The sequence below is a fragment of the Notothenia coriiceps genome, unplaced genomic scaffold (assembly GCF_000735185.1).
Source record: "Notothenia coriiceps isolate Sejong01 unplaced genomic scaffold, NC01 NC01_scaffold00001411, whole genome shotgun sequence".
In the NCBI taxonomy this organism is placed as follows: Eukaryota; Metazoa; Chordata; class Actinopteri; order Perciformes; family Nototheniidae; genus Notothenia; species Notothenia coriiceps.
This window is the reverse complement of record NW_011334112.1, coordinates 112,342-121,192: the sequence shown is the minus strand read 5'-3', so window position 1 is coordinate 121,192 and position 8,851 is coordinate 112,342.

Here is an 8,851-nt window from a genome sequence, read left to right as displayed (position 1 = left end):
TTTGACCTTTTTTAGAGAGATTTAGCACAAAAAAGAAACACTTCTGGGGTCATTTGGGTGGATGTGACCTATCTCTGGCCCCCCTAGTTCGATTTTGATGATTGACATCTCTTTTTAACCGCTAAAGCCAATAGAATCAAGAGGGAGTCCCACATACGCACACACGTTACCAAATAAGGAGTGAGAGTGACGCGTAGCCAAAACCGGAAGCTGCATACACTCTGGTGGCTACCATTAGCAGCTAATATTTACTCTCCGATTTTTACATAAAAATTGAATTATGGATTATAAATTAAAAGAAAATATTCCACAGAAACATTATCAACCTATGGATTAACCGATTCAGCCGCGTTTTTTCTCGTTTTAATGCCATTGAACACGTCTTTTGATCAGATTGACAGCTACGGTGAGACGATCTCCCGTAAAAGCTACATAAAGGTACGTGTTGTGATGTCTGTGTTTGCTTCCCCTGTCGCGAGTTCGGATCACTCAGTGATGATATATATACCTAAATAATCTGTGGAAACTCAGCTTTAATCGGATATCTTGTATGTGCAGCTACGATAAGTAATAAGGATATCTTTTATCTTGAGTTCTGTGCCAAAGTGCGTTAGCATTTTTCGCTCAGGGGTCATTTAGAATGAAAATGGTTTGTATCGTCAGTTAGCTGAGATTCTTCCCGTTAATCTGGTATAACACATTAATAAATATTAAGATGCCCTGAGACACAATGTCGTGAAAAAAAAGGGGGGGCTTTGGGGCTTAACAGGTTCCATATGACGCCAAGTGAATCACGCCAAGCTGTGTTCCTCATTCCTATTTGCTAAATTGAAATGTGAATTATAAAGAGTGGAAATTGAAGGACATTTTCTCTTCCACCCATGCAATTTCAAATAATACATGCCCAAAATACAAAAAACATGCACCTATTGTGTTAAGTGTACTTTTACTTAAAATGGTAATGCAGTTGTAGAAAAAGTGGTTTAAATAATATTTAAACTATCAAATAGATACAGTATTAAACACCCCATAACATTTCATTTGTCTTTACAAAATAAAAAGGTTGTAAAACGATTCCTGTTTTGGTCAATAAGTTGACATAAATGACTCACGTACTGTATACAAAAAAAAGAAAATAAATCATAAGTAAATGATTACCAAAACAATTTTTGGATTTTGTAAAACGGTGCAATCAACTCTTCAACATCCAAAAATGTAAATGTTCTGGCTATTATTTGATGTGTCAGGTTTCACAGGGTTTTAACTGACGTAAAAGTAGAAATGCAACACGGTTAACAATTGAAAGTCTTGCATTCAAAGGTATATCAATGTCAAAATACAAATATTACTATATTAAAATACGCTTTTCCTTTTTGAGAATTACTCAATTATTTGATATATATTTTCCTTTTATTATTCCAATTAAACTATATGCTATAAAAAGCCAGATAGACAGTGCCTAGTGTAAGTTGGTTTAATCGTTGGTAACATATTGTATTGTATGAGTCTTTTTCTGGTATTTTTTATGTAAATTAAATCATTAATTGAATTGATCCACATTGAACAGATTCATGTAGTGGAGTAAAAGTATTTCTTATTTTGAATGAACTTGTTACCACTAAAGTCTTATCAATGCAGTCCTTCAGGGGCTAGACAATATTGAACATATTTGTAATAAATAATACAAAACTGAGAAAAGCAGAAAATCCTCACATTAGAGAACAAGCATTCTTAAACAATAAATGACCTAGATCAGTGGTTCCCAACCTGGGGGGCGCGCCCAAAGATTTGATGCAACTTCCAACAGGAGTCATTTGGGGGGGCTCTTGGGAAAAAAGGTTGGTAACCCCTGACCTAGATAATGAATCCATGAATGCTTACATTGTGATGCACACAGTATTTTGTTGGCCATGTGACGTGTGAGCAATTGGTTGCATTTCTTACGTTATGAACGATCAAACTGTCATTGTGAACCTTGAAGAACCTATTTTGGCAGCAGCGTAGTTAATTATGAAGTAAATTTGAGTTTGACAGACAGAAAGAGGATGAGAGAGGAGACGGTGTACACAGATAGAGAGGGAGAGAGTGAAACTGAAGGCAGAGGAGAGAGAGAAAGGCAGTCTATATTTAGGCAGAGAAAGAGAGCTGATAAGAGGAGCAGGTGAGATGCAGAAAGATTCATTACAGCCTGCACTGTCCTTTGGTGTGACACAAATACAACATAAAAACCCCAACTGCCTTGACATTCAAAGTCAGCCTTCAGATGTGGAGCGAGGGTTGTGTGCACTTCTGGAAAATGTGCCGCTGACAGGGTGGAGCTGTACGTGTGCAGCGGCAGCCCTGGTATTCAGGGGGTATCTCAGCCTCTCTCACACATACTCTCACTCTCTCCTCTGTTACCTTGGCAACATATTTTCTGCATGGAAATAGCATCTCATGCCGTGCCCGCCGCGCAAAAAAAAAAGAGAGCAGGCACTTCAATAGATTTAAACATGTGTAGAAGAGATTTAAGTTACAGAAGATCGGATGGAATTGAGTTATACTGTTCTGCATGCCTTAGCATCAAATTGGCTGTGGGACGGAGGATAGTAACTGACAGGCTCTCACTACATGAAGCCAAGCAAGACATGTCTTTAAAGTCCAATTATGTATTTGCAGAATAGAGTTCACTCCGTTTTATACCTTTTGATGTTTACACTGGGGGTTGTGTGCCTCAGAATTCATTTTCATCAAATATGAATATAAAATTCAGCTCTTAACAAGCAGAGCACACCCGGGGAAGGTCCCTGCAGATATGTCATTAAAGGGGCCCTATAAAGCTTTTCCCTTATGTGTAGATGTATGTACAGTAAATGGTCTGTAAAGGCTCAAATCCCTGTGTTCCTTCCAGAGTGAGTTTCTCTCCCACNGGGTGGATTTGACCAATCTCTGGCCCTCCTTGCTCGATTTTGCTGATTGAATGTGAGAGTTCCCCTCGATTCCATCGGCTCTGACGGTTAGAAAGAGATGTCAATCAGCAAAATCGAGCAAGGAGGGCCAGAGATTGGTCAAATCCACCCAAATGACCCCAGAAGTGTTTTTTTGTTGCTAAATCTCTCTAAAAATATTTCACTTGTTTTGCATCAATCTTGATACAGGGTACTTATTATATGTTGTAGTTTGGATTCCTAAAGCTTTTAGTCTACCATCCCATCATTCAAGGGTGGTTTTCACTATAATATAAGTATTTTTTTATTTTTGGACGGACACAATCATTTACATTTTTTTACTTGTGGACAATCTGAATTTACTTTAAAATAAAAACATCTATATTGATTCTGACACTTCTACATCCAACTCACAGGTGTAACCTTGCTTTGAGAAAAAAGATTATTAATTTAACCATTTTAGAAGGGACGATATGGTCATTTGTTCTGGGAATGTCATTTTCGAGCCTGAGACCTAAAAAACAGGTTCGGGGCTTAACAAGATACCCTGATATCTTCCTTAAGATGACATCTGTCTTTCCACTTTACAGTTTTTAAAAGCACAGCCGATAGTACTCTGTGAGTTTGATGACAAACCAAAATGTTGGACCACACTTTCACTGGCTAGCTGTATTCAGATTGCTATTCAATTCATTTAAATCAGAAAGCAAAAATATATAACACATACTTTTTTTTTTCTTCAGATGCTTCCCAAAAAGCCGAAAAAGAAATGGTGGAAGAGACGACTTCACCTCAGGAGGCGGGTACATCGAGCCACAGCTAGTAACTCCATAGAAGGGCTCCGTTCTGCCTCATTCTAAGTATTGGTCCATCTTAAGCCTTAATTACAAACTAATTGCTTGCTATTTTTTACATTACACCCACATTACACTGTTATTACATTCATATTACACATTAGTACAACCAATTTACACTATTATTACACCCACATTAAACTTTTATTGCACCCGATTACCCATTAATGCCCATATTACACTGTTATCGCACCCATAGTATACTGTTACTGCACCCATATTACTATGTTTTTGCACACATATTACACTGTTATTACATCCATATTACACATTAGTACACCCAATTCACACTATTATTACACTCACATTTCACTGTTATTATTACACTCACATTTCACTGTTATTNAAGTAAAAACAATAAGTGTGGCTTGATATTGAGTCAGAAAAAGGTTGATAAACGCTGTGAGAATGGGTCTGCAGAGAGAATGGGTCTGCAGAGAGAATTTCGCCGCGATCCCAACTGTCTGTTATCAGCCTGCAGCCAGGGAGGAGAGATCAGCAGAGCTGCCTGCACTGAGTGTGTGTGTGAGGAAGTCCGTGGATTGGTCAATTTGGACCAATCAGCGGGGGCTTAACGTAACGGCTCCGCGGACGTAACGTAACGGCTCCACGGATTGGTCCATTTGGTTCCGGGTAACGCTTGACATCATGCGGTACCCGGTAGAATCAATGGACAGTGACGTATCTCCAACGAGGCGTTTTGGGGAGGTCTTCTCTGTGTTAGAGTTTTACTCGCTACAGGGTGTACTTTGAGGGTTTTGACTCCGCAGACCGTTTACATGCATAAAAACCTTCATAACACACAAGGGGACGGGTGATAACCGGAAAAGCATGACATGGGACCTATAAGTGAGATTTTGTTTGCAAGACCTTTACTTGTTACAAACTACTTAAAAATGTGGTATAACCTTTACTTCACTACATTTTAAAAGGCAATATTGCACTTTTTAGTACAAGTATCTGACAGCTTTAGTTACCCTACAGGTACAGACGAATAAATTAACATTGACATGTGATTACAGGTTTAAATATCCAGCTGCAATATATAAAGTAATCAAAAATAGCTCCACCTTTACAAGCTTATCAAAATCCCTTCATGTTATATATGATATAAGCGAGGCTATTTTGCATAACATCAAGCTTTTTCTTTCTATTATTGTTGACTTCTCTTGTGTGTTTTCCATCTCCAGACCACGTTGTTGAAGGTTGGTCTAATAGCTGAACCTGAGGGCAGACATTTCCCTACGGGATGCAAACTCTCTCTGATTTGCAAGTGCAGGTAAAACCTATTTTACATATTAAAAGGTTTCTATATGACAAGGAAGCATCCACATTTACAAGATGTGTTGTTCTCAGAGTTATAATCCTTATCTTACCAAATAATACCACATTTCTTCCAAAGTGTCCCGTGTAGAGGAGAGAGAGGAATATTTAGAGTGCCTTGTTGGACTTGACCCCCATTAAGGAAAGATCGGCGGTATTCCCGACTTGAGTTATGCTTCCGACAGAAGACATTATTCCCAGAGGTCACTTTTCAGGAAATGGAACGGTCATTTAAAGAGGACACATTCTGCTCATGTTCAGAGTTCATATCAGTATGTAGTGTCTCTACTTTAAAGAGTCCTCTCCTGCTGATGTTCAGGTGTATATCAGTATGTGTCTGTACTTTAAAGAGTCCTCTCCTGCTGATGTTCAGGTGTATATCAGTATGTAGTGTCTCTACTTTAAAGAGTCCTCTCCTGCTGATGTTCAGGTGTATATCAGTATGTAGTGTCTCTACTTTAAAGAGTCCTCTCCTGCTGATGTTCAGGTGTATATCAGTATGTAGTGTCTCTACTTTAAAGAGTCCTCTCCTGCTGATGTTCAGGTGTATATCAGTATGTAGTGTCTCTACTTTAAAGAGTCCTCTCCTGCTGATGTTCAGGTGTATATCAGTATGTAGTGTCTCTACTTTAAAGAGTCCTCTCCTGCTGATGTTCAGGAGTATATCAGTATGTAGTGTCTCTACTTTAAAGAGTCCTCTCCTGCTGATGTTCAGGTGTATATCAGTATGTAGTGTCTCTACTTTAAAGAGTCCTCTCACGTAGCATTACGGAGCAAACACGGGAGATCGTCTCACCTGAGCTGTTATTCTGATCAAAAGTCGTGTTCAATGGCATTAAAACGATACAAACGCTGCTGAGGGTTAATCCATAGGTTAATCCAATGTGTCTGTCACTTTGAAACAATTTATTGATAATCCATAATTCAATTATGTAAAAATCTGAGAATAAATATTAGCTGCTAATGGTAGCCACCAGAGTGTATGCAGCTTCCGGTTTTGGCTACGCGTCACTCTCACTCCTTATTTGGTAACGTGTGTGCGTATATGGGACTCCCTCTTGATTCTATTGGCTTTAGCGGTTAAAAGGAGATGTCAATCACCAAAACCGAGCAAGGGGGGCCAGAGATAGGTCAAATCCACCCAAATGACCCCAGAAGTGTTTTTTTTCTTCTCCTAAATCTCTCTAAAAAGGTCAAATGTCACTTGTTTTGCATCAATCTTGATACAGGGTACTTATATGTTATAGTTTGGATTCCTAAAGCTTTTAGTCTACCATCCCATCATTCAAGGGTGGTTTTCACTATAATATAAGTATTTTTTTATTTTTGGACGGACACAATAATTTACATTTTTTTACTGTGTTCAATCTGAATTTACTTTAAAATAAAAACATCTACATTGATTCTGACGCTTCTACATCCAACTCACAGATGTAACCTTGCTTTGAGAAAAAAGATTATTAATTTAACCATTTTAGAAGTGAAGATATGGTCATTTGTTCTGGGAATGTCATTTTTGAGCCTGAGACCTGAAAATCAGGCTCGGGGCTTAACAATTAAGGCTTTGCGCACTTCCTGTTCTCAACATCGCTAATGATGACAATGATTAGCTGCAGCCCTGCAACATAGCATATTATAATGAGAGGGCTTTGAAGTCTGAGAGCGTGTTCAGTTCTTGCTAGCTGATTTTTATTTGTGTATCGAGCTTGCTTATTCTGTATTTATTCAGTGTAGCATAACGTGCTGCTCACTCTACCTCGTGTTTGTGACAGACTGACTCACTTTGTGGGTTGCCAGGCTTGTCCACCACTGTGTGAGTGTTGTACTCTCCTCTTCCTCTCACTGTAGTCTCTCTCTCTCTCCCCCCATGCCTTGGTCTTTCCCCCATCAGCCCCCACACGTCAATCAAAAATCGACCTTTATTTGATTAATGCCTCATTTCAGAATCCTCATCACGTCGCCGCTTCCCTCCACGCGGTCACTAAAGGTGGTCTCTCTTCAAAAGAGCGTAGCCGTTGCATCTACATTTCAAATCACTGACAGCCAGGCTGCACGGAGATGTGATCGGCCTGGAGGTTGTACACCGCAGAAATGTGGTCACAGTCAGATCAAAAGACCTTTAAAACCTTGTTTACGAAGAGCCTCCTGACATTCTCAATTTTAACCGCGCTGCTGTGTCCCTTTAGCTGCAGTGGATGAAACAACTGATCAAACTTTAGCTATGGGGCTGTAGCTCTGTTATTTCTGTCTACATTCCCATGTGTGTTTGCATGTACGCTTTATTTGGCCAATTAGCGTGCAATTCAAGTGAAATGTGACACCACGGTTTGATATCTCAACGTAACAAGCACACTTAGATGAGATCACTGTGAGCAATAAATAAGATTAGCACACAGAAACACAGGCGATTCATAATCCGACTGTGAGCGGGTTATGCAGGCCCTGGAGCCAAGCAGATTTCTGTGTGTGTGCGTGCGTGTACGTGTATGTGTGTGTATAAATGATTCAGCAGTTGGCGAGGCACGCATGCAAGAACATTCAGATTTGGGGCCAATACCAAGTCATTGTTTTGGAAATCACAAGTAAGGCTTCAGTCTTTGCACTGAAGTCTGATCAATTCCATTCCAAGTCAAGTATCAAGTCCCAAGTGGCAAGTCAATAGTCATGTCTGACATCCAAATAATTATCCCAAGTAAATTCCTAAGTCAAGCCTAGAGAGCCCAACTACGAGTCCTAAGTCAAGTCTGAAAAGAAGGAAGTCAATACTGACAAGTGCCAAGTCAAAACAGTCATGTCCCAATTGAAGACAGCCGAGGCCCAAGTTCTTAATTCAGAGCTAAGTGTCCTTAACAAGTCGTAATGCCTCTTGTGTAATTTCGGCCTGAAGTTTTGCATACTGCAATATTTTTTGTATTCGCCACCGCCTAGTTCTTGTACGTTATCAATTTATGGTATAATGTTTTCCAACTGGCGCTCAGTAACAGCATTCATTCATTGTTCATTGTTTATTTCTGCAACCTGATAGGATGCTGATAGTTATGACAAAGTGCATCTGAGGAATTAAGGGTGGGCTTCCTGGTGAGGAATAACTTGACCCTTTGTTAATTCAGAAAATGATGGGAAATGTATTTATTGGTCGCAGACTTTTAGATAATGCTTTAATCTTTGGTCTTGAAATACAAAATTGGGTTCAAGTCCAATTGAAGTCATGTGTCATTGGGGTTAAAATCCAAATGGTGTTCCAAATCTTTTTTAGATTTTAGATTTGTTCAAATGTGTGACTTGAGTCGAAGTGATGTGCCTCCCCTCCTCCCTTCTTGTAACACGTAATAGTTACTTGGTACTTGGAACTCCTGTAATGATGTGTGAGCAAAATAATGTGGCAGACGACCTCCCAACAGCTTCCTGTCCTCCATTACGAAGCCTGAAGCCATAACAAGATTAGCATAAGCACTTTTAGAAAAGTCACTGTGAATTGGAGCCTAAAAGAGGCTTAAACTGTCTCCCCTTCACCAGCAGCTGATAGATATTGCGCGCTGACTGGCACATCTGCTTTGCTGCTGTAATGTTAGTACTCTTAGTGATCTCTAGCCCTGGCAAATCAATGCAAGTTCCATCATAGGGGGACGCTCAGTGTAGAGACAGAGAGCAAATCACTTGTATAAACGATAGCAGCTATCAGGCAAATGGGCTGAAAATGGTTCCTAATGGTGCCTGGTATGTCTGGTGTAAACTGCAGCCAGGCTC